Genomic DNA, 24017 nt, shown 5'->3' with positions numbered 1-24017 from the left:
TGTGCTCTGGATGGCTTCTGCTTTGTCTGGGATGTGAGGCTCATTTCTCCCCCAGCTCAGGAATGCTAATCGAGCACACTGTAATTCCTCCCCCTCCCCTTCCCTTCCCTTCCTTTCTCTTCACCCATGTTTATTACAAAGGTAAACCCTGATCCTCACAATGGGCTTATTTGTAGGATTTCTGATAGCAATGGGCACCAGGACCTCCAAACTTTTGGAACTCACCGTGACAGGGATAGGCTACCAGCAGGGTTCAGTCATACTAGATAAGGATGTCTTTAATCTCCTTCTTTGAAGCCTTGTCCACATATTTCTGATGGTAGGTAGGCCACCAAGGCTTTGGAGATGGGCTATCAAATAACATAAATCTAGGCCATGTGACCACCTGTCACACAGACCCTGAAATCCATGCCCTGAAACTGCTCCTTGCCTGGAAGCAGGATTGGCCCCAGTAACTTGTACTGCAGCTTGCCTGGCCAAATCATCTTCAGCACACATGGGTTCACCTTGAGGGGGCTGGTTCCCCATCTGCAGTGCGCCAAGACTGTGGTTGTCTTCTTGCGTCCAAAGACCTGCACCGTCTGCAGCAGACACTTGGAGAGCACAGTTGCTAGTGCACATACACCAGCTCCTCATCGCAGGCCGTTGCACCGAAAAGTGGGCAGTGGTCTTTTCATAGTCCAAGAAAGAGGGGGAAACTGAATGATGATGAAGTCTCAAATTTCTTACTACTGCTTCCAGTTCGCTTTCTTCCTGTTGCTAGCCTCTTTGACTTGTCTGATCTGCCTCTGGTTTAGATAAGCAATTAAACGCTCACTCTGTTTCTCATGGGGGGAAACTGGGTCCTTTCTTGGGGTTCTTAGTCTTACTAATAAAATAATATTTAAAAAGACATAAACTGAAGCTTGAAGAGAATTTTATTAAAATTTAAAAGAAAACACCCTCAAAGAAGGACAGCTCTAAATCCCAGCAGCTGCCCAAATGGGTTGAATGCAGAGGAGAAGGGAATAAACCGTGACATTTAAACCTGCGTGGAGCTCAGTCACATGGCAAAGCAGCAATTTGTATTAGTCACTTTTCTGTTGCTGTGATAGAAACACTGACCAACGCAACTTACAGAAGGAAGAATTTATTTGAGCTTACAGTTCCAGGGAAACTACAGTCCATCAAGGCAGGGAAGCATGGAAGCTGGAGGTGACTGGAGCAGGAGCAGTAGAAGCCAAGCTCTCACATCATCACACAGGTCCAGGAAGCAAGAGAGGGACTGGAGATCTGGCAAGGCTTAAGAACTCTCTAAGCCCACCCCCAGTGACGTGCTTCCTCCAGGATAGCCACCTTCTAAAACCTCCCAAAACAGCGCCATCATCTGGGGACAAAATCTCCGAACGCTTGGAGCCTGTGGTGGACTTTTTCATTCAAACCATCACACAGTTACGTAGCATGGAAGGGGGAAACCCAGAGTGTTAGGGAAAGCATATGCTTAGAAAACAGAAGAGGACAGGCTATGCTTTTCTGGAGTTCAGAAAAGTGGGCAGACTTACAAGCTGCATGTCTGTGTCTTGGTAAGCAACTGCACTAGGGGTGGGAATTCTGGGCAGGAAAATTACATAATCTCATTAAAGAACTACTTTTATTTATTTTACTTTTTTAATTTTTTTTTATAGGAGTATGAGTGTTTGCCTGCATCTTTTAAGCGCATATGTGTTGTGCAATGCCTGAGGAAGTTAGATGAAGGCATCAGATTTCCCTGGAACTGGAGTTACAGATGGTTATTAGCTGCCATGTGAGTGCTGGGAATCGAACCTGGGTCCTCTGTAAGAGCAGTCAGTGCTCTTAACCTCTGAGCTATCTCTCAAGTCCCTCCACTTATCTCTTTATTAAGGCTTGTCTGAGTCTGCCTTCCTAGGGCATGGTCCCATGGTCAGGTGATTTGCCTCGTTCAACCAGAATATTAGATCTCCATCCAAAACCAAATACTCTATGTTCTTGACCAGAAAGTTTCCTGCTTATTGCTACTGCAACATTTCCTCTCCTTTTGCTACTGAGAACGCTTCAGCTTTTAGGTGGAAGACTTCAAAGGCAAGAACCTCATCTGTTACAACATCATGATGTTTCTAGTGACCAGCACAGTGTCTGAAATGTGATAATTTCAACAAAACTTTCTAAAAATAAATTAAGAAATAAGGGTTTTATTAAACATCTCACATAGACAGATAAATGAATATGGACTCATCTGTCTGTTAAATAATTAAATATTTCTAACTTCTGGTCAAATAGTTACTCTATGATCCAAGACAGGTGAAAGGAAAGCAAGCCCACTACAGTACCAGGCGTGCACTTTGATACTTTATTCCTGTGTGATCCTCTTTGACTGTAGGGCAGCATACACAGCAACCTGTCTCTCTAATATATATATTTGAGACAGGGTCTCCCTGTAGTCTAATCCTATTTTAACTTTGAAAACTCTATATTTCTTGTTTAAAGTTATGAGCAATAGTATCTATCTGGTATCCAAAGTAAATTAAGTCAACAATCAGAAAGGACAACTGTATGATCTGATTACTGCAGTATTGTCTGTGATATCAGGAAATGGAATCAAGCTAAATGTTCATCACTGGATGAATAGATAAAGAAAATGTGGTCCATACGCAAAATGGAGCACTTTTCAGTCATTTGAAAGCCTGGCATGTGTCCATTTACAAAATAAATGGTTGGACTTCCACAATATTATATTAAATAAAATAAACCAAGCATAGAAAGATAACCTTACCTGATCTCACCCATAAGTAGGATCCAAAGTTGATCTAATAATTGTGCAGATATCTTGTCTGTCCCAGGAAAGAATTAGTGTGCTTAGGAAAGCTGTTCTGGGTTTAATTTCATCCTTGGCTTTGAATCTCCTTTCTGTTTTCCACCTCTAGCCTCTGGCCTCTACAGCATCTCAGGTTACCTCAAGAAGTTTTGATATTCCACAGCAATTTTCAACATAAAATTAAATTTTAATTCATCTTAACTTGGTAAAAAATAAATAAAACATAATCAGTGTTGCAAAATTGAACAATAGGAGATGCAGCTGTCAAAGGGCAGTGTGGACAGAATGTGAAACTTCATGGTTTTTGTCCAGCTGAATATAGTGTCTGTGTATTTGGAAGGCAGATTTTTGACTTCCTATTCTGACATCCTAGATTCACCATTCACGAAAATCTCAAAGTGAAATTCCTGATTTGCAAGTTTAATAGGTAATAGGTCAGAACTACAAAGGAAAAATGATAAATGACATATCTACGGAAAATACCTCATGTAAATTATCTTGAAAATTTCTTCAACAGACACACACATCTAAATAAAGTACATGATACTGAATCCACAAAACAACAATATATAAATTGGTTTTTTGAGCTTCAAGAGGCAGTTGAAACTCCTTTAACTTTAAATTTATTTTTCTCTTATCCATTATTTGAAAATTTCACACTGTATTTTAAAAAACATTTTATTTATTATTTTTATTTTATGTGTATGAGTGTATTGCCTGCACGTGAGTGCACCCATGTTGTGCAATGCCTCAGAGGTCAGAAGAGGGCATCGAATTCCCCTCTAACTGGAGTAAGGACGGTTTGTACCCGCCATGTGGGTGCTGGGAATCGAACCCGGGTCCTCTGCAAGAAAAGTCAGTGCTCGTAACCCCTAAGCCATCTCTCCAGCCCCCACACAGTGTATTTTATCATATCGAACCTCCATCAAGTTCTCCAAGACCCTTTCACTCCTTGTTTCTAACTACGTATCCTCTTCTCTTCCTTTTTTTTTTCAACTGAGTCCAGTTAGAGCTGCCTATATATGCAGACGTGTAGGAGAATCCACTGGAGCATGGGCGACCTGTGAGAGAAACCACAGCCCTGAAGGAAACTTGCTTTCTTTCTTGCAGCTTCAACAGCCAATCTCTCTCTGCTAGGGGTGGGGCCTCATGAGTCTCTCCCCCTTCCTTGCTGGGATATTTACTGGCCTTATCTTGTGCAGGTCCTGTTCAGGGAGCCACATATACTGTGAATTCATGAGTGCAACAGTCCTGTCTTATCCAGAAGACACTATTTTGCAGGTCTACCCTGATTTCTGGCTCTCCCACCACCTCCCTCAGTCTCTTCATGAGGTTCCCTGAACTCTGGGGGAGAAGTGGAAATATAGTTGTCCCCTTTGGGCTGTCCACAGCCACTTAGTCTCTGTCCTTTGGCTCTTTGTGAGTCTCTGTGCTAACTGCCATTTGTGGCAATAAGAAGCTCCCCGATTAAGGATCAGAACTGCACTACTCTATGGGTATGAGAGGTGTTTAGAAAGCGGTTTAGGGGCTGGAGACATGGCTCAGCGGTTAAGGACACTGGTTGTTCTTGCAGAAGACCTGCGTTCGAATCCCAGCACACACATGGCAGCTAACAACTGTCCATAACTCCAGTTCCAGGAGACCTAACTGCCTCTTCTGTCCTCCGAGGGCATTGCATGACATGGATGAACTTACCTACATGCAGGCAATGCACTCATACACATAAAATAAAAATAATAAATAAAATATAAAAAAAGAAAGTGGTTTAATTCCATGTACATTTAGCAAAATAATGGTAGAAGTTTCTTTCTTAGGGAATATGACCTCCCAGCCATGGCTTCTAGGCCTGGTTTACAGTACCAAGTATGAATCCCCTCCTGTGGAGCTGGCTTTAAATCCATCCAGGAAGCTGTTAGCTACCCCTATAACATTTATGTCACCATAGTGCTAGTGGGCATATCTCCCCAAGGTGGTCATTATTCAGTTGTGTTTATTTTCATTTTTAAAAGCTTCATGTTCTCCCTAATCTCAGAAAGTCTTGCTAACATGACATAATCAAAATAAGCAGAAAGCCACTTAACACATGTTCCTAATGCAAATTCCATCTCTTATTTTCATTTTTGCATTTGTTCACTGTGACCTTCTCTATATCTCAAAATAAGCAGAGCATAAATTGCTATGCCAGAGTCAATGCATCGTAAAGCAGCCAACCGATGTCCCCATTTTAAGTCAGTGAGGTATATTATCTGGGACATCAGTCATCATGTCTCTACCCTGCCACCATCTCATTGGTGAGGTCTGAACAAATTTGGCAGCCCCGTGATCCCAGCGGAATTTACCAGATCTATTGATTCTGTGTTCACCCTATTCTCCTAGGAAAAACAGCTCTTTAGAGAAAAGTATGTTTTCCCTCTTCCTTTCCATTTCTCAACTGGAATGCTAAAATTCTGAGATGACAAAAATTCCCTCCAGGGTTAAGAACTTGAATTAGCTGTAAGCTTCAAAATATTTTATTTATTATTTTTATTTTATGTGTATGAGTTTATGGCCTGCTTGTATGTGAGTGCAACTGTTTCATGCAATGCCTGTGGAAATCAAAAGAGGGTGTTGTATTCCCCTGGAACTGGAGTTATGGACAGTGGTTAGCTGCCATGTGGGTGCTGAAAACTGAATCCTGGTCCTCTACAAGAGCAGCAAGTGCTCTTAACTGCGGAGCCAACTCCAGCCCCAATTGTAAACATAACAAATTAAAAATTAGCTTCAGGTTTTCTAGTGGTTGACCACCACAGTTGATTATGCAAACACAAGTGGAAATATTGGTGCCAGAGAACAGCATGATGATCTGTGAGGAAGAGTATTGGTTGAGACCAAGTGCCTCACAAACAGAAGGGTCCAAGAGCTTTCTCTTACTTGTAGACTGAGATCTGTTTCATACCGGGCACCATGCTACCCCACCTACCATCTCTAGATTCCAAACTTGTTTGCTGTGCAAGAATCCTTGCCAAAACAACTTAGAGCAAAAGGGTGAATAGCACCTCTGCTTCCAGGATGCACTGAAACACAGGGATGGGAAGAATTCTATCCTGAGTACATGAAGTGTAATAATGCATCTTATTGGACACAAACTCTACTTCTCAGTTTTTCCTTCTCCAAAGAACTTAGAACAAAAGGGTGGTTAGTCCCTCTGCTCCCAAAATGCACTGAAACACAAACAGCAGGTCTCAATTTTTCCAATATTTTATTTACATTTTCCTGTATCCAAGGATATGTTCTTACATAAAATTGCTTACGTGCACACTCATGGATATATGTGTACAGATTTCTTTTCTCATGCTATTTTTCAATCAACTCAGTGTGGTAAAAAATCAGGAATGACTGAAAATATCTTCTTTCTGTATGCATTCTAGTACAATGCATACTTAGACTGTTAAACGAAAATACTTTCCCTTGTGAATAATCATTCTTATTTTTCATACTGTCAATCTCTTTAGGAATCTAAACAAAAACAACAACTCTCTCCTTACACCACAGTAAATATGCTAAGAATGTCATATATAATATTAAACATTGTAGACCCTAAGAGTCCCGTTCACTGGTACAGTAGTAAAACAGCTTTGGTTTTATAAAAAGAAAAATCTATGCCAAATTTAAGGCAATACAAATCAATGGGCATGTTCAAGTGGCTGAGTGGTCTGCATCACAAGAATATGGCAACATCTGCCTTGCCTACCCTGGATTTATTTGTAAATAATATTTGAGTTATTACCTTTTTGCTGTTGTAATAAGACACCATGACCAAGGGAACTAATAGGAGGAAGAGTTTATATGGTTTAAAGTTCCAAAAGGGTTAGAGTTTATGTCCATAAAGGCAGGGTAGGCATGGTGACAGAGGTGGCCTGAGCAGAAAACTGAGAGATCACATCTTCAAACAGGCACAGGAAGCAGAGGGTGACTGGAAATCTGGCAAGACTTAAGAACTCTCAAAGTCTGTCCTCAGTGACATGCCTTCTCCAGCATGGCCATACCACCTAAAGGTACCACGATCCTCCCAAACACCATCACAAACTGGGGACTAAGTATCCCAATACTTGGAGCCTATGGGGAGCATTCTCATCCAAACCACCATAATATTCATCTGCATTTTTACCTTTTAGTATAATATCTCATTGGAATTTCTGTTTCTTTCATGTCATATGAGAAATGGGTTCTCTGTATAAAAACAATAGGCTAACGTAACTTATATTAGTACAGTGATCACAAGCTGCATTACTAAATACAGTCAAAGACATAATTAGGACAGTGATCATGATCTGAGTTGCCAACTCAGTGAGAGACATACTGTAATTAAGGTAGCCTTCTTGGTATATCAAGAGAAATTGAGCCATAGACAGAGTGAATGGCAGAGTGCAGATAGTGTGTGATAAATGGCTGTAAGGGTGCTAGGCAGCAGTCTGAGGCGGCAATGAGGAGCCGTGCGGACCACGGCAAGGCACAGGGTGTGCCCTCTATTGAAAGAAAGAGGCCACTAGCCACCGCTGACCATTGTAAATGCTGTTCCTGTCTTACCAAACAGTCTTTATATGCTCGATGATTGCATGTAAGTATGAGTTTCAAGATAAAATATTCCACTTTAAACGTGTTTTTAAAACATTTCAACATTATTTTAAAACAATATGTGGGCAAAAATAAACCCATCTGTTCATCGTATTTTGCTCACAGCAGAAGAAATCTTTGTAGGAGATTAAGATAAATGTATTTTCTCCCAGAATCTGCATAAGTGGTGTGTTTAAAAAGGAAATCTATATGGGTTATACTTAGGTTCCAATCATTCTAGGCAGCAAGGTTTGCATTTAATGTTTTCTAATTTGCAATTTTACTATACTTTAACTCTCTTGGAACTTTGAACACCTAGCAAGATAGTTGTGAGAGTCAAAGAATATCCTTGTTACATGAGAATACTGAAGTTCAAAGGAAAATTTATGTGCAAGTATTATAGAGTAGGGAGTTCCAGAGAGAAATTAAGAAATGACTTCTTAGGACTTCCATTCAAGCATTATTTATTTGTTTCACTCCCTCTCTTATGCTGAGCTGATTCTATTCTGTGCTCACTCATTCAAGGGAATACAATGTTACTGAGTGTATACTGCTTGCCTGATACCATGCTAGGTATAACAGGTCAGTATGTTGCAATATCTAACACATGACACTGAGAAGATACTGAGGCACAGATTTGAACTGCACAGGCCACACACAGAGTAAGTGGCAGAATCTGAATTCTTTTCATGGAGCACCATCTGAATTTAGTCTGTCTACAGTCTGGAGAGTCCAAGCATCTGATAATAACAGCTGGTGCCAGAAACTCCAGAGGAAAGACTGTGTGTCAGCAGCAATTTCCATGCCACCTGCTTCGTCACTGTTATAGTCTAGTGACTAGGACATGAGTTGGACCAGAGTTGAAAATTATAATTTGACTATGGAATGCTGGATGCTCAACCTCCACACTAGGAGACCATATGTGAAAGGTGAGCATCTGAATTTGGAATTTACATTTAACCCTTGACAGCATTCATGTCTTCCCTAGGCATAAGAAGTGGCAAGCTTGCCCACCCTTCTCTACCTCAAATTTAGAGTCTGAACTTTTGACATCTCCAATGGGGTGGGGCTCAGTACCACATGCCCACCTTCATTGGTCATGAATAATTAGTTTGTAGAGGAAACTTTACTAGGTTGGGCCAGTTAGATTCTAACTCTTGCAAAGTGGGAAAGGACAAGTTGAAATAAAGGATGCTATCTGCAGAGTTAACTGTTGTGTGAGTTGGACCTAGAAACTCCTACGTGCTAATGGTGTGAGATTGTTTCATATCAGTGTTCTTTGTGCAGATAGGAGCAATGGAGAAAACTTTCAGAAAAAGAAAGCGGTAAAGCACGTGTTCAGATTGCTTGCTACTCCATAGATACTGTCCCTTTCCCATATTTACTTCCAAGGATATGTCTGGTTTTGGATAAGGAAGGACCAGAAACATTTCTGACTTGCTTGCAGTTTCAGAGCTAGTTAGTGATAGAGGAAGGATACAAACACAGCACTAGCTCTATTTACTTCTAAGTGCATACTGCAGTCTTTCTAAGCCTGCATGCTCCTGGATCCCTTGACACATCTGGCATAATGACCCCATTTCCCTTCCAGCTTTCAGGAGTTGGCACTCACCTGAGTCTCTACATGCCTTCAGGGACTGTATTTTCTTAGGGTCCTGCCTTATCTCTCTTGCTATTCTTTCCATGATTTAAAACTACTTTTGGCAAAATGGCATCACTTTATAAGGCCGTGATGTCTTAGCTTCCTTTACTCATTGAACATCAGCTCTCCTTGTGGATATCATCATTTCCTGTTGGCACTGGCAACCTTTATCTTCTAACCTGGTTCTGAGTGTCCATTTTTGCTTCAAACATCATTCTATGCACAATTGTTAACATCTTGTGTCAAAATCATGTGCTGCATCCTGTTTTGATTTTGGTTTTGTTGCTAGTCTATACAAATATATAGCACCATTCTTTAAAACATTTAAAATTGGAGAGTCCATCTCTTGACTTCCCAGATTTTATCACCACCTTGTCAGTTTTGACCCTTCTGTCTCAAATTTTAATTGTCATGCTTATTTCTCTTTGGACCTTATTAACTATTTTACGCCCAACCGAAACGTCATTTGTTTTCCTAAGCTAGTTTCTCTCTGTGAGGACGGCAACATTTTTTTTTTCTGTCTGTTTCCATCATTCTTCTGATATACACTGAGATATTTATTTGGCCCTGTGTACCTGTGTATATATCCACATTATGAATTTAAGTTCTTGTGAACAAAATCTTTATTACCTGGGTGAAAAAGAGTAGATCTTCCTTAAGGGAGTCACTCTAGATAGGCTGACTAGACTTCAGTGGATGAACTTGCACTGAGGGACATCTGGGTACAAATACTTGACCAGCTTTGACTTAACATATATGGTAGAATGCGTGAAATCTGGGAGGGGGGTGAGTGCAGATGGGGGAGGGGAATCTAAATTTGATTAAGATCTATTATATGAAATGTACAAAACAATAATATTTTAAAACGTTTTAAATGTAAAATATTTAAAAAAATCTTTGTAGCCATAATTGTATTCCTTGAAATACTTAACATAACGCTTTATGTGTAACTGATACTTTTTCCCTTTTACTATTGCAATTACTTGGCTGAAAGTAGACCTAACCTCCAAGTAAATTCAATAAAATGGGGGATCGGAAAGGGAAATGAAATAGAGAGAAGGGGAGGGAAGGGGAGGAAAGCAGAAGAGGTGGAAGTAGAGGTTGTATAAAGCAAAACCCATCAAGAAACACTTAAGAAAGCTATCTTGTCTTGGTGAATGAGCTCCATGTTTCAAAACGTTACCATGTCCATACTATAGGCTTGCAATTCTTCTGCTTGAGACCCAGATGACAGCTCATAAAGGAGTGCACCTGGCTTAGCTCTTTTTAATTGGGACTGGGCTACACATTGCAACCCATGATCATTGTGGAGATGTATGACTTCCATAAATATTGTTTATGGAACATCTGCTAGGCATCACCACGCTTCCAATATATGTCAATTGCTGTCATCCTGTGGGGCTGTGGATGAGAATGCATGGAGGGTGTTAAAATGCTGGAGGAGTTGGCTGCAGGGTAACGAGCCGAATCCCAAGCCAGAAACTCATAAAGAGCCAATGAACTCTCAACAAACTTCACTGACATGCTAGCTCTTGGTGTCATGGTGTGGCATTAGGCATCTCTGGCAGAAATCAAGGATGTCTGAAGGTGATTCTTCCATACCAGAGACAAATGAGATTGCCCCAGGAAATCTATTCCTACTGTAACCCCTAGATGTGCAGAAAGTAGTCAGTTCTTGTCCCCTAACAGAGGTTTGCTCTACAGATCATGCATATCAGATGGGCTCTCCATGGTTGAGAAAAGAAGTTATAACTCAAATGATTTCAAGTATCTGTCTATCAGACATTGTGTTGCCTTAGGAACATGCTAGTGTGGTTATAGACTATAATCAGGTGGTTTGGGGCTTAAGTATATGTGCTTTGTATAAAGAGCCTTTATCATTTCCAAGATAATCTCATTCTATTCCCAGTGTACCAAAAAGGAATTAGAAAGGGGACCAATTCAGAGAATCCTCATAAAGCCCTTTGGGGAGCTTATGGTAGCCTACTGTTCTTAGTGTTGAAGTTTCTGTTGCCTCAGTAGTTTGACCTTGAAATTTTACTGTTCCTTCCTTAAGGGTTTTAACACTAACCCTCCAGTTATGTAGCCAGGAGAAATGTTACAGATTAGGCTGGCTCTCACGCTCTGACCCTCTGTCTTTATCCTTCTTGACTTAAACAGGGAAAGTGACAATTTCATGGAGCTACCTAGTCACTTTTCCTCTTATTTAAAATGATTTGAAATCAGGTTGATTTGTTACCCTCTCTGAAATGTGAGTTGTAATTGATGCTTTGTAGAATATCTCTAAATTGAGAACATGACTGAATGTCATTAGCGTCAAATGATCTGGTTTCTCAAATCATTTTAGTTTCAGCATGGTAAATGACGTGGGAATTTTCTCTCCACATAATAGGGTGTAAATTAATGGATGTTGTGCTGGATTCTAAGACATACCTTGAATTGTGATTTACTAAACTGTCTCAATATTCAAGGAGAAGCTGAGAATGTCAAAGACAGACACTGACTCTCAAAAGCTGGTTTTAACACTGAATAGAAACAAAACAACCCTGCATGAAATGGTTTTCTTTTATTCATTTCTTTATTGGTTTTTATTCTTGTGTGTATGCATGTGCATGAATGTGGGTATGTATGGGTGGTGTTTGTGTTTTATGCACATATGTGTGTGCAGGTAAAAGCATCCATATACACATGCAGAGGCCAAAGGAGGATGTTTGGTATCCTGCTCTTTCATTCTCCATCCTATTGTTTGGAGGTGAGGTCTTTATCTGAATCTGGTGCTGGACATCCACCAACAAGCCACAGCCATCCTTGTATCTCTGCATACAATGGCATTAGGGTTATAGCATAGCTCACAACCATGCCCAACCTTCTAAATGGGTGCTGAGAATTTAAACTCACATCATCATGCTTCCTCAGCAAGTGCTGTCACACACTGAAACATCTCCTTGGTCTGTTGACATGCCTTTTCAAAAGGAAGTGAAGAGTAGGCGTGAATGGGATGGATTATTGTCCAAATGAAGAATGAATTGAAGAAGCAGGCATCTTGCCACCGCTCCCTGTGTGTCAGGCTTGTGTTCAGCACTAAAGTCATCACTGCATTTATCTCTCTGCACCAATGTAGGAGTCTATTGTCACATTCTTTTTCAAATGAGTAGCATCCAGAACAGTTCAATAACTTAAGATGATCCAGTAATTTAGTGCAAAGGCAAGAAACAGTTCTGATGCCTAATATTTCACATGTTATATGATTTGATTTACTATTTTGATTTTTAATATTACAGATTTTCTTGAGGTGTATGTTTGCCCTATTAATTTTTCTTTGAATAAATTAAATAAATAAAATAACATAGTATGTTTGTGAGAGAATCAACCATACAACGATGTTCGCATGTTCCTTCATCATCCCCGTCACAGCCGTCTCTGCTATCAACCTCCCTGACTACATTGAACTAAAGTGAACTGCCTACCTAGATTCTCTTTTCTTCATATTAATCTTCTCAAGATGGCTGCCCCAGACCTCTTTTAAGTTTAAAATGTACTTTACCCTTGATATCTGTAGGTCATAATCATTTCCATTCATCAAAAGAAAAGTGATTAAACATAGATTGATAACTAACAGATTTTTTATCTTGCCTACTACAGGAAGTAACAGAAACACTGAAGTTTGATGGATGTCAGCAAAAATTAATTGGTTTCATTCCTTCTCCACCATGTATTGGCTGTCTGTCCTGTTGTTATTTCTGTCACTGTGTGTATTATTTGTAATCTTTTTTTCTGAAAAGGGTAACTCCTTTTTCCTCTCCCACAGCTATCTACGCCCTCCCTGTCTCAAACAGGTGATTTGTTTGAAATCACAATTCTGAAATGGAGCAGGTCTATCCATAATGCCTATTAATACAGTGTCCCCCAGCCAGACAGCACCATTTATAACCTGGGAGGGAGGCCGGAACAGTTCTCTGTCTATAGCCTTAGCTCACCAATTTATGCAGCCAGAACCAGGCAGGCAGAAATCTCCCAAGGAGCAGTTAAACACACATCACACACACACACACACACACACACACACACAGACACACACACACGTGTGCTAAAGAAGAAATAGAAGTGGATAGAGGTGTTCATATGATGAAAATCAGATCAATGAGGGAATACCCAACTGGAAAACAAAAACATAGGAAAACAATCAGGTCCAATGACAATTTAATACTACAGGACAAGAAAGAAACATTTTGTATGGATTTTTTTGTCTGTAAGGTTTCCATGAGAGTGTCTTACTCCAGTCCTCAAATATTTTGGATGCTGCTTGTGTTTATTTACAGACACTTCTTGCTTCCCTAGGAAACTGTGCAAAACAGGCGCTTGATAAATTGTGTCAAATTAAGTAATCAAAGTGGTTGTTGCTGAAAAATATCTTACAGAAAAGGGGGTTTAAATGAGGGGTGCTTCAACAGGAGATAATAAACCTCAAACAGTAATTTTCTCATTGGTTCCATAGCCCAACATGCTGCAGTGTGCCTGGCCATCAGGAGGTGATTACGAAGGCTTTGTTGTAAGGGTAGAGTCAAGGCTATGAAATTTTTATTATCAGTATAATTTGTCTATTTCCAGTCATTTAATTACTATTTAATATTCTCTGTCAACGAAGCTTTGGCAGTTGACTGAGTATCTGTTATCATCTGTAGAGAAGATTGTTCTTTCTTTATCATACTCCTTTAATGCATGCTATTGTAGATTTTTGGTAAAATATTGAATCCCCAGCCACTCACATTTAAATTTCTGATGAAAATTTGAACTTCAATCATTAGGAAAGCAAATGTTTAAAGTTAAAATTAAAACTGATGCAAAACTATTTAATCTACGATGGAATGACACTGTGATAGCCTTAGATTTCGAAGCCATGATAAAGAGTGTGGGTAATCAGAGTCAGGTCTGCGGAGAGAGAAGCAAGTGTGAGTTGTATGTCGAAAACCACCAGTCAAATTAAAAAAAATTGATGCATCTTTCATACATATAATGACTCAAAAATGTATGTGGAAAAAACAATGGATAATGTACTCCAAAGAGCAAACATCATTTCCAAGGAGGGAAGAGCAAACTCATACTTCAGTGTAAGAGACAAAAAAATGCAAAGGCAGTTAGTGCAAATGGACCAACAGTTTTGTTGTTGAAAGTAGCCCAAAATGTATCTATTTATAGTTATTTTGTTTAATTAAAAAGAAACAATAAGAGAATGAATAAGAACATATAATTCCAAAGTAGCAAATTATGATAGAAATGAACCAAAAGTTATTTACTGGAATAAAAATGGCAGGCGATAGATGAAGAAACACAAGCAAAACCAGTTTATGTAGTACTCAGAACAGGCAGTTTAGGAAGGTGACTGAGGTGAATCTAGCTGTTTGGAGCAATCTGATTAGAGCACATTGCCATGGACACTAAGGAAAATAAATCTCCAAATGTTGCCAGTGTGGGAGACAAAGTCTAACCTCTCTCCCTGTTTCGGAGCCTTTATAACTGTCTTCATCTGTTCTGGCTGTGATAACAAAATAGCATATGCTAAGTGATTTATAAACAACAGAATTTTGTTTATCACAGTTTCTGAAGACTGAGAAGTTGAAGAATAAGATTGTGGCAAATTGAGTATATGGTAAGGACTTACTGTGTGGCCCATAGGCGGTGTGTTCTTCCTGTGCCCTTACATGGCAGGGGGGGCTAGTTAGTTCTTCAGAGCTGATTCATCAGGGCTCTAGTCCCATTCGTGACAGTGCAGCTTAAGCCCTAACCACCTCACCCTAACTACAACGTTCTAATATTGTGTCCTGGAGACTCAGAATTTTAACTCAAGAATTTTGTAGGGACACTCATATTTAAAAGATAGTAGTAGCAGTTTTGTGTGATGCTTCCATAAGGATAGGCTGAACCTAGTGACTCGCTTCTGATACACAGAATGCAATAAACGAGGTTGGATGTCACTTTTGTGGGTCATTCCAACAGACTGGGACTCCCACCTTTTTGGCAAAACCCTTCTTTTGTCCTCTCACATTTTCACTTCAGTGAAGCCAGCTGCCACGCTTCGTGCTGAGTTGTGCAGAGGTTCATAGGGTGAAGAAACAAAGAAGACATTTCCTAGCAACTGGTGAGGTTCTGAGACCTTACACAATCCATGAGGCAGTGAACCTTATCCATAGTGGATGGCAGGTGTAATGAGCTAGTATTAATTGTTAACTTGACAGAATCTAGAATCACATGGGAACCCTATAGGGAATTACCTTAATTACATTAATTGAGTTGGGAAGACTTGACCACTGTGGGTGGTTCCATTCCCTGGTGGGAATCCTATACTGCACTAGTGAAGAAAGGGGACCGGGGAGCGGTAGGCTTGTATACAGTCCTCTTTGTTTCCTGATTGTAGATGTGATATGACCAGAGGCTTCAGGCTCCTGAAGCCTTGACTTCCCCATTGAGTGGACTGTACTTTGACTGTGAGGTAAAGTAAACCCTTTCTCCCTTAAGTTGCTTTTCTGTCCGAGTATTTTATCTTTCCAAGAGGAAAAGAAACTGAGAACAGGACTGTGGTATCACTTCCCTGTAATCCTGTCTCTCAGGAGGCCAAGATGGGGCTTTCAATGAATTCAAGGGCAACCTTGGGTGTCTAGTGAGTTCCAGGTCAGTTTGAGCTTCATAGAAAGATACTGTCTCAAAAAGAAAATAGAAGAATAAACCCAAACTGAAAATGTGTTCCTCCTCCACTGGGGCCTTGGGATGAGAGTTAGGCATCCCTGTCACCTGGATTACAGCCATGCAAGAGATTCTGAAGCAGAAGAGCTGGCCAAACCTCATGATGCAGAATGTGATGAAACTGGAATCGTAATTGCTGGGTAAGTCATTCATATTCATAGTCATTCATATTGCTGTCCAACCATAGTAAATGGTTGGATAGCAATAGATACTGGGACAAGTAAAATCAAATGCTGTAGAAGGATTAAGGTACAGATGGGAAAGGATACTAAAACTAAGGTTGCTTTGAAAGTTCTGAGGGCTTTGGTTGTAGAAACAAATCTGAGTTGCGCTGGAACTCCTGGAGGCAGTGTCTGAGGTACTCTTTTACAATAAATCGTTGTCTCATGCTGAGTGCTAGAAGCATCTTCATGAAGAGGCAAAGAACAAGGTCTTCACTCTACTGAGGAGAGGAAATACAATGGTTTGGGGTGGGGTATGTGACCATCTCTTAGTGGCTATCTTAGATTCATGATGGTAGAACCTGGGTATTACTTAGCTTGCTGCTTTGTGGTGAGCATGCAAAGTACCAGTATTATTTGTAATATTATTTGACATGCTGCAGAAAATAACACTGACTCTTCAGGCAGAACAGTAAAGGTGGGTTTCAAGACTTGCAACTAAAGCTAATACTTCCAAAGTGATTTGTTCCTTACATCTGCTTAGACCTGATGAAAAGCCTTTTCTAACTGATGTTGATAGCTGGAACACAGCCATTCCCATTATATCCTGTGTCCTTGTGTGAAATTCTTTAACAGTCACAGCAGTTATGAAAGGGGTAACTGATTCGTAATTACTAGGGTTTGTTTTCCCTTTCTTCTTTTTTTTCCAATTAAAAAAATATGGATACTTTCTCTTCTTCCATTTCTCAAACATTTCAGCTTTCGAATAAAGCTGATTTGAAGTTCTGTTGTAACAACCAAATTGTTGCCAAATATAAGCTATTGATTTCTGTCTTATGTAAAGATCTTATGTCAGAAAAAAATATAGGTATTTTTGCCAAGTAAAATAGTAACCCAAAGCTGTATCTCTCCACATTTCTAGACATCATTCTTTGTTGACTGGACATACATACTGTCCTGGACAGGTTTACCTCAGTTACAAATTAACAACTAAGAACTGTGAGTGTCCATAAGGCTACTGTTTCTTGGAGATAAACTACAAAGGTGTTAGAAGGCACAGGTTCAGGGATTTCCATGTTGTAATGAACCCTGTTTAAAACATACTTTCTGTGAGCAGTATAAAGGATTTTCCTACTTCTATGCAGTTTCCATGTAGGAAAAAGAAAGAGAAGAGACCTAAGGTTGGCTCTGCTTAAATGGAAGCAGAGGTCATTCATCAGAGCGTATTCTCTTTATTTGGTTCATCTTCTCAAACAACCTAATTACTTCTATAGGAAAAAAAACATCTATTCACATATTCAAATTACCTACTGAATCAAAGACCACATGTAAAGGATCCTGAGATTAAAGGGCAAAAAAAAAAAAAAAGCACAATGTGTGAAATAACATTTCAGTGTTTCTTAGATTGATTTCATATTTTTGAATTTCACTTGGGCAAGGGATGGTCTGAATAGATTGATCAGTTGATTGTTTAATTAGATGGTTAATAAGTTTTGTCAGAGGAACTGGGGGATGACCTAGATGGTAAACTACTTGTCATGCATGAGGATGGGAATTCAGATCTCCAGCCCTCATATAAAAGGCAGTGCTTGGATATGGAGCTTGGAGGATCCCTAGGGTTTGCTGGCTAGTGAGGCCAGCTGAATTAGTGAGTTCCTAGTTCAGTGAGAGAGTCTGTATCAAAACGTAAAGTGTACAGCAATTGAGAAGGACACTTGGCATCAATGTCTTGCCTCCATACTCAAATGCCCACAGATTCATGATCGCCTGCATGTGTACACACACATATACATATGTATATGTATAACTCCCTCCATATAATAAATAAATTGCATCATGTATTCAAAGATTTTCTACTTACTCTGTGTTCTCCCATTCTGCCAATGTTTGTTACAGGAGGGTTAATAAGACATTATTTTTAATTCCTTCCAGACTAGAAACTCACTACTGGGAAAATTCCCCTACAACTGAATCCTGTTTGATTTTGATGTCCTGGACAATTTTATTTAAATGTATTCTGTGGGGACTTTGAAATAGAAACTAAATCACTAAAGACAGTTTGTGGGTTAGAGTGGACATTAGGAAGCAGGGCTTATAAGCAGGTGCCACAAATTAATTCCATTTGTTTCTAAACCAAGGTCAAGTTTTATACTTGGAAATTGATTCTCAAGGCAGCTAATGGATATAGGAATGCAAACTCCTAAGCATTCTTCCTTTCATTGTATTGGTTTTTACAAGAATGCCCACAGCCATAGGGTAGACACTCATGTTTTATAATCTCTTCTGTGGCTTATGGTTCTGCACTTTGTATAGAGTAATTACAATAATGACAATAAAATACCTGGCTGCATGCCGAATGCTACATGTATAACAACTCAGTTAATTTTCTAAATCCGCTAAGGTAAGTACTCTTATCGGTACCAGAAAAGGCTGTAACTTCCTCAAGGTTGCACAGCTAAAAGTCAAGTATGTCAGTTAATTCCTGGGAAGTTAGCAGTCAAGGAAAAAGAAACCTCTGGGTATAGAAGTTAGATAGGAGGAGGATAACTGGATCTAAGGGCTGGCTGGGAGTACTCCTGGGGAGACAAAAAGCAAGAAATGCGGCAGCAAGTATCCGGTTAGGGTGCTTCTGAAGAAAAATTCTCTTTACTGTACATCTTTTCAACTATAGTGCATTAGATGGGAAGAGAGGAGGTCTGGGGTCAAAGGTGTTTGTAGTGAAGCAGGTGCTTAGACTTACCACCCCACCAAGAACATCAAACACAAACAAAAGGGAAATCAGGAGATTCTTAGGAAAGCACGAAATGAATGTCATGGGACCACACTAAATAGTCCCTGTCACAGGGATGAAGACACTGAGTTTTCCATCCACTCACCCCTTCCACAAGTCACAGGAACTTCCTGTTTAGAGTCCAATGGCAAAGAACCCATCATTTAATCATAACATAAATAATTTTTTATCTTTAAATTAGGAATGATTTAATATCAAGACAGAAGACCTATTTTAAATTCAGGTTCTTTGAAGGCATTTATTTCTTTGGAAAAATAGCAGTAAATTTGCGTATATTTTCTTATGGACTCCCACTTCATCATAGATCTGGAAGATTTTGAGCATCTGTTCCGGTCTCTGGGAACCACTCCAGAGTTCTTGGAAACTTCAGTGTCAGGCACTTTTCTTTATCTCTCTGTGCCTAATCCTGCCTCTTTAATTTTCCTAATTTTCTCTGTGCTAAAATTTATGTACATACTCTCAGGAGAAATTAAGACTTTTCCAAATAAAAATGAACTGAAATAGTTCATTATCACTAGTTGAAGGGGATTGGTTAAGAGGAAATGAGAAAAAAAAAAGGCAAAAAATACAGGTTGAAAAAATTGTACAAAATTTCAGATTCCCTGGTAAAAATGATCATATAGACAGATGTAGTAACCGTAGTACAGTATGAGGATTCATGGAATTAAATTTCAAAAAGACAAAATCTATGTAAAGATGAAAAACTGACATTGTTATTGGGTACAGTTTCGCATATGATTTCAGTTCAATTAGTGTCAAATTAAAAGACAATGCTCTATCTTTAAAATGCTTAATTTGTTGCAATGATAATCTCCCTGTGACTTTCACATACGCGATCTAAATAATACACCAAACGCAAATGAGAAGGAAACCAGAGGCTATTGCTGAAAAATTAAAAGCACAACAAAATACAGAGGATGAAGCAAGAGATAAAAGACAGATTACAACAGTGGCAAGAAATACAGAAAATAGCAAAAATAGCAGTGATGGATTAAAATGAGCAATCAAAAGGTAAAGTGTAGAAAAAGATATACCATATAAGTTATAATAAAGGAGAGAAGGAATGTCCTGACACGCTCAGAAAAAATAGTTTACATATAGAGTTCTATACAAGGCAAAGAAGGACATTGTGCAATTATAACATGACTATTCACTAAGTAGATTTGACAACTGTACATTTTAAATATTTATTTATTTTTATTTTATCTGTAGGTGTGTATTGCTTGCATGTATGTAAGTGCACCAGTGTCATGCAGTGCCCACGGAGGACAGAAGAGGCTGTCGAGTCCCCTGGAACTGGAGTTACAGACAGTTGTTAGCTGCCATGTGCCTGCTGGGATTCAAACTCACGTCTTCTGCAAGAACAGTGTTTGTAACCTCTGCGCCATCTCTCCAGCCCCACCAACTGTAACTTTTTATTCACCAAGTATCAAAGTTCCAAAATAGATGGAATTGAAGGAAGAATATGTAGAAACACAGAGAATTCAATGCTTCAATTTCAGTAACTGACAGAACAACAGAAAACAGACTAATGAAGAAATTGTGGGCTTTAGTGATGTTACTGCACCAATGTGTGAACTCAAAACACTCCAGGATGCACCAGTCAGTTAGGTGATAGTTCACAGTAAGCAAAGTATCCTACGAAGCCACTGCAGTCTCAGTCAAAATCCTTGTGGCACACAGTAAGAAATTACACGCATCTAGGGTTGTGACAGAGGTAGGGTTTCCTCTAGGACCAATGACGTCTTCAGTCTCATGTATTTGAATATGTTTACAATGCCACACATGAATTCCCTCTGATTCAAGTCCAATAAAATAGCTATTGACTATATCCAATATAAAAGTGCCATAACTGTACCATTAGAGTTTGCCATGCTGGTCATTGTGGTTCTTACACTATAGAGTTGGGGCTAGTCCACTGACTGATTTTCTCCCTTAGTAGCTTCCTTTGTATCCTTCAAATTATGAGAGCTAGTCTTCAGGAGAGACTTCCAGGTCAGTTCCGGCTCTATTGCTCCAAGTCTGGTGTCTGAAGTATGTATTGACTTCATCAAAAGGGTCTTACCTTCAAGTTCTGGTAGGTAATTAATGACTGTAGCAATAGTCTGTGTTATTTTGGGAGTCTCTTTGATAATCCTGACCAATAACTCAAAGAGAGGTTTCTCCTGTCTGGCACTGTGTTTCTTGTTATAGCCTTCAGGTACTTATGTTCAGATACTGTATGTACATTTTCTTTCAGAGGGTTTTTGAGCTAAAACAGTTCCCTCCGGTTTGTCACGGCACCTAAGCTTTATTTATCTCTTCCCTTTCTTTCCCTCCCTAACCTCTGTTCTCCATTCCCAGTTAGCATAGCCCCATTTTTTGCATTTTCCCCTTGATAATACCTGTCTCCTGTTATTCCCCCTCTCTTGATCTCCTTCATCCCCTTTACCCCCATGGATCCTTGTATATTCTTCTCTCCTCCTGTCTCAGTTGACACCCCAATTTTCCCCATTTCCACATTGGTAACATCTGTTTCTCACTATCCCCCTTTCTCAGGCTCTTTCCTTCCATTGACCTTCATGGTTCCTTTCCGTTTTCCTGGCTCCTGTGGTTATATCATCGTATGTATTCACATATAAGGATTTGGTGCTAAGGCCCAGAAATATGAGACAATATATTTTGCTTCTTTTCTGATTCTGTGTTACTTCATTTAATAAACATATTCTAGTTCCATCCATTTACATGCAAATTTCATGACTTCGTCTTTCTTTACTGCTGAGTAAAACTTCATTGTGTAAATGTACATTTTCATTATCCATTCCTCAGTTGAGGGACACTTAGGTTGCTTCCCTTTCTTAGCTATTGTGAAAAGTGCAGCAACAAATATGTATGTACAAGTGTTTCTACTGTAGGGTGAGTTCTTTGGGTTTATGACAAGGAGTCGTATAACTGGATCATATCATAGATTAATTTTTGGTTTTTTAAGAGTTCTCTACAGTGCTTTCCATAGAGGTTGCAATAGTTTGCAATTCCACCAGCAGTGAATGTGAATGAGTGATCCCCTGTCTCCACATCCTCACAAGCATGTAATTTCTTACTGTGTACTAAATATGGATCCTTATATTTACAGACAAGTATACCATTCACCACCCATCAAAGAAGCTTCTTTTTGCAACAGATGGAGACTATCACAGAATTCCACAACTCGTCACACACAGAGAATACATGTCTGAGAGATTCCCAGCCCTAAGTGACACATCTACAATGGAAACTTTACACCTAAGGCTCATGGAATATAGCAGAACAAGAGGTAGAGAGAATACTAATGCATCTCTCAACTCACACCAGGGAAATAGCCTCATGTGACAGAGTTCAGTGCACACAGATGGCCACAACTGGACAAGGTGTAAGAACAAGAGAGTGCAAAGAATGTGTTCCTGGACAAGACTCCTGTATTAAACCTCACTGACCAATGGCTCAGGGAACATTGCAGAAGAGTGGGCAGATTGTAAGAGATAAGGTTGGTGCATGTTCATAAGGAAAACGTCTTCCAGGCTTCTGGAAAGTTTCTCATGTGAACTTACAGAAATGGTGTCAGCATGCACAAGACCCATGCAAACTCAATCAGACAAAAATCCAGCATAGAACTTGGAAAAAAGGACAGCAGGCTCCAACCTTACCTGAGAAACTATTGGTGGCTGATCACTGCTGGTTGAGGGAGAGTTTTTCTTCTTAAAAAGAGAGACTCTAAATAGGCTGACTAGACTTCAAGGGATGGACTTGCAGTGAGAGCCATCTGGGTACACTACTTAATTGGATAGGTCTTACCATATATGACAGAATTCATGAAATCCAGTGGGGGCGGTCTTTGAGGTTGTGTGGGTGGGGGGAAGGGGTACAGAGCCAATTAAGATGTTTCATATAAAATGCACAAAATTCAATAAAATATATATTGAAAAACAACAACAACAAAAACCTAAATCTCAGTTGAATTTTGACAGAAGTAGAGACTTTATTGTAAATGACAAAATATCAAGCAATACTAACAAGCCAAACCAACTTTGAAGAAGATCAAGTTTAATGATTCCCAGTACATGGTTTCAAACTAGATTGCAAAGCAAGAGTCATTCAATCGGGAATGGTCCTGGCACAAGTAAATAAATCAGTATACTAGAATAGAGACCCCATTGAAATAAATAAATCAACATACTAGAATAGAGACCCCATTTGTAATAGATAAATCAGTATAAAAGAATAGAGACCACATTGATAATGCCTCCTGAATGTGGTTTAAATATCTCCAAAAAGAATGCCAAGAGTAAGAGAAAAAAACCCTCTCTTTTCAATAACACCATTTTGGGAAAATTGGATATCCCCCTGCAAAAGAAAGTCATTGAATTTATATCTTACATCATGTAAAAATTATCTCAAATATTTAAAGACCTCTCATGCCCATCAAATGGTAGAATTAATATTATGAATAATGACCATATTATCAAAAGAAAATTATAGATTCAATGTAACCCCAGTTAAAATCTGTGATTTTTTCACAGAAATAGAACTAATATCCTAAATTTCATATAAAACTAGAAAAGACCCTGTATAGTAAAAGCAATCCTGAACAAATGAGGAATGTTAGAGGTTTCAAACTATGCTACTGACCTACAGTCATAAAAACAGCATGGTATTAGCATGAAACTGACAGGTAGATCAATGGAACAAAATAGAAGAGCCAAATATGAGTGCAAGCTATTTCAGCCAACCACCTGATATTTGGTAAGATACCAAGAATTCACACTGGAGAAATGGCAGCGTCTTTAACAAACGGTCCTGGGAAAACTGAATCTCCATGTATAGAAGAATAAAATTAGACCCATAACCTATCACCTTGTGTACAAAAGTCAACTCTAAATGGATCAAAACCCTTAATGTGAAACATGAAATGTTGAAACTGTCAGAAGAAAACATAGGCAGTACTCTATAAGATATAGGTATAGGAAAGAACTTTCTAAATCAGACTTCAGGAATCAAGGTCATCAAATGACAAATGGTACCTGTTTAAACTAAGAAGCTTTTGAACAGCAAAAGAAAGACTGAATCAAGCGAAGAGGAAGTATACAGAAAATCCTCACCAGCTCCACATCTAACAGAGGTTTAATATCCAGAATATACAGAGAACTCAAAGAACAGATAATCAAGAAAACAAATAATCTACTTAAAAATGGGCTATGGCTCTAAACAGAAAATTTTCAAAAGAAAAAATCAAACTGTCTAAGAAATATATTAAAAAAGTGTTTA

At 39.2% G+C, this 24017-nt stretch overlaps 1 pseudogene; it reads right to left on the bottom strand.

The window, feature by feature from the left end:
* Window positions 1-240: 240 nt before the first annotated feature.
* LOC103738448 overlaps window positions 241-24017 on the bottom strand; it is a 164543-nt pseudogene continuing 140766 nt past the window's right edge.

This window comes from Nannospalax galili, unplaced genomic scaffold (assembly GCF_000622305.1).
Source record: "Nannospalax galili isolate Female #2095 unplaced genomic scaffold, S.galili_v1.0 scaffold95, whole genome shotgun sequence".
NCBI classification, from domain to species: domain Eukaryota; kingdom Metazoa; phylum Chordata; class Mammalia; order Rodentia; family Spalacidae; genus Nannospalax; species Nannospalax galili.
The sequence above is the reverse complement of the archived record's forward strand: the minus strand, read 5'-3'. Positions and strand labels throughout refer to the sequence as shown.